We start from the raw sequence: 3,395 nt of genomic DNA on the forward strand, positions 1-3,395 counted from the left end.
CTCATCAGTTTTAATGAAGATAAAGGGGCTCACTTTATGAATCCACTTGGGCTTAACAAATTAAACATGCTGCTGAAAGGGTACATGTGAACAGAATATTTGTCCTTATAATGTTCATTTAGGCGGACAAAGTTAACTAACCTTATTCCATATATTTTTGTTTTCTTCTTGCTGCCTAAAGAAGGCCTCACAGCTACACAGCCGGCTCTGATCTTGTTCCCTGCTCATTAAAAACATTGTTTAATTATCATTTTACCACCATTCCCGATGATGTAGCATCGTTTTGCTTTGAAAAAGTATTTTGGGTGTCTGGCAGTCGAAGAGCGGCGGGGAGCAGGGGAGGGTGGGCAGCAGCACTAGGAAATCTCTCTTGCTTTCAGCAGCAGCAAAATCAACCACCAACCAACTGGTCCCACCTGCAGGCAGTTCTCCAGCTCCTCTGCAAAGCTTCATTTCATGGCCCCGTGTCTATCGATTGCTGTCAGGCTGCAGCAGCCACCTGGAAGGGAGGGAGAAACCCTCCCGCCTTGCTGAGGAGGTTGGCTTCAGTCTGCAAGTCCCTCAGGTTAGTTACGAGCAGATGCTATGGGGAACGCTTAAGGAACGCTCCAGAAACTCGGGGGCAAAGTAAGCGATATCCATCACCTCGAACACCTTCTTTCTGTAAACAGCAGAGAAGAATAAGATAATAAACATTGGAAAGGAGGTCAATTAACACCCTGACAAGATTTATTTTCAGCAATAAACAATCTCCTGCAAATAACCAGAGAAGAGTTGCAAATACTCATTCGCCTGGAGCTGTGACCTTGGATAAAACACAGAGAAAAGTGGACATGCCGACGGGAAATGATGCTGGGCCGTGCTGGGGATTAGCACTTATTACCGCAGTCTGGGCGGCAAGGCAGGCTGCGCACAGGCGGAACCAGGAGCAACGTCAGGATGGGTCCCTAGCGAAGCTGTGGCGTGGACCAGGTACAGCCGCACCCTGCCCGCAGCCTGCTTAAAGCTGCAGTGATGCCATTCACAACTTGTTTTTTCTGCCTGGTTAATGGTAGGGGATAAATAGTTACAGGGAGTCGCAGGTGATAACTTGACTTTGACACTAAGCAATGCCATGTAGCTAAACAAGATCTGTGATTGGCCGTGGCCTCTCGTAGACACTCACTGGCAGTAAAAATGTTATTTTACCTTTCTTTTTCTTTTAAGAAAAGGAGATGCTCCCGGTTCAGTAGTCTGTTGAGATGAAGAGGGGGCCCGAATATCTCCTGGGAGGACAGGAGGGCCAAGAGGGGAAGTTACCTGAGCTCTTGCTTTTGTTACGAAGAGCGGATCCTGTTTTCTTGAAGACAAAACAGTATATGCAAAGACTGAACAGGGGAGATGAGAACACCCACTCCAGAAAATGCAGCTCTCCTCTCTGCTGTTGTCTTTTCCTTGCAGCTTGATTGCTGAAGGAAGATAAGCACAGTATGTGGTATTATCAGTCACTCGAAACCTCAGTCAACATGTACCAGCATCTGTCTGTTCAAAATATATCAAGCTTTGTTTTTGGTCACGGACTCACAGCAGTTGTTAGGAAAAAACCTTGGCTTGGCCGGTGGCGTTGGGCTGTTACTGGCAGGAGGCAGAGAGGGAGGAAGAAGAGGAGAAAGAAAAGGACATGCAGGGCAGCAGCAGGACCACAAGTGTCCCACAAACCAACTTCAAAGGTCAAAATGGATTCAGTGGTGCTGACTTACACCAACTTACACTTATTTATAGGGGCTGCCTTGAAACACCGTCCGTCGCCAGCACAGGCAGCATCTGCAATGAGGATGCAGAGGTGGGCACCCCAGCCCCACAGGGTGAATTACCTTAAGATTTTCCAAAATAAAATCATACCCCTACAGAGCACGGGCAGATTTGTGTGGCCACAACACTCAAGGCAATGGTATTAAAGCTGGTAGCTCATAAAGGAGCAACTAGACCAAAAGTTAAAGTACTTATTAGCCTAGTAGTTATTTAGCTCAATGGTTTTCTCCTAGAAAGGAGCAAAGATTTTGAGGCCATTATTTAAGAAAACCTGTCTGCAGCTTTTAAGAAGCAACATTTGAGAAGAGACGATGGTGATTATTTCTGAAGGATCTGTAATAACGATTTCCTACCAGTCATCCACTCGTAAGGAAGAACAAAATTTTCATCTTTTATTGTTGCCAGTCTTGACTTTTCAATGATAAAATACTTCTTTTTTTTCTTTCTTTTTTTTTTTTTTTGTGTGTGTGTGCGGTGAAAAGCCTTTGTCGGCAAGAATTCCTCATTAACCTGATAAGACAGCTGTCCCTTTCCTGAACCATTTCAAATGTCCCCCTGCCTGGTTCTGAGGTGGCTTCAATCTCTAGGTCACGCCACAGCATTTCATCTTGTAGGCAAGACCATCCAATTTAGGAATAATAAAATAAAAAATAACGAATAATAATAATAAAAAAAGTCTGACTGAAGCCAGAAAAAAGCCCCAAGCATCTCTGCCTGGTGGGGTTAATCACAGTGCAGATCAACCTGACCAGCGTTGCACCTTCCTTTTCATTTCCCTTTCTCCAGCATTATCTCTGAAAGTACATCAGAAAAATACAGCACGGTTGTGTGCTTGCTGTGTGCTCTGGCTATCTTAGCTTTGCTTAACCGTCTTTGACCTTTCAGTCCCTTGTGACTGTGTCCGAATAGATTTTGCTCCGTGAACCATTGTGGAAAGGAATCGGCTCGCGCAGCCCCTCCGACATTTCTGAGCCAGGATGGAGGCGCTCTTATTGCCCTCCGTGGGGTGATAACACATTAAAAACCCTCTTTTGCCATCTCATTTATTACCTGAAATTGCACTGCACTGAAACATTAGAAGATCCAGCATCCACCGAGATAGGCTAATTTTAATGATTAACTGAGGAACTGTTAAATTTTACTTCAGTGCTCCACTGTCATTTATGGAATTAGTATTAACAGCCATGTACTGTGAGAGCTGTAATGAGGCTGGCTGGAAGTGACAGTGCCAGGGAGCTGGAGCTCTATAAATATAAACTTAGCACATATCATTAAAAAAGAAAAAAAATTAGGAAAAAACCCTCAAGAGCCTCACTTTGTTGCCAGATTGTGCTTGGGTCCCTGGAATGTGAAGTCCAATAACTTTATTTTTTCCCCCCTCTCCTCCTCCCTCTGTCTCTCTTGCTGTCTCTAGTTGCTTTTAATTAAGCCTGGATGAAATTAGTGGACAGAAAACCAACACTTGTAAAAACGTCTCATTACAGGATGATGGCGGAGCAGCTTCCTGAAAACTCCAGCAGTTTTTCACTACAGAGGCCGTAAAGCCTGTAGTGACGCCAGGCCTCCTAGTACGCCTGCCGCGGCCGCTTGGGCAAGCAGGTGAA

This window comes from Gavia stellata, chromosome 23 (assembly GCF_030936135.1).
Source record: "Gavia stellata isolate bGavSte3 chromosome 23, bGavSte3.hap2, whole genome shotgun sequence".
NCBI lineage: Eukaryota > Metazoa > Chordata > Aves > Gaviiformes > Gaviidae > Gavia > Gavia stellata.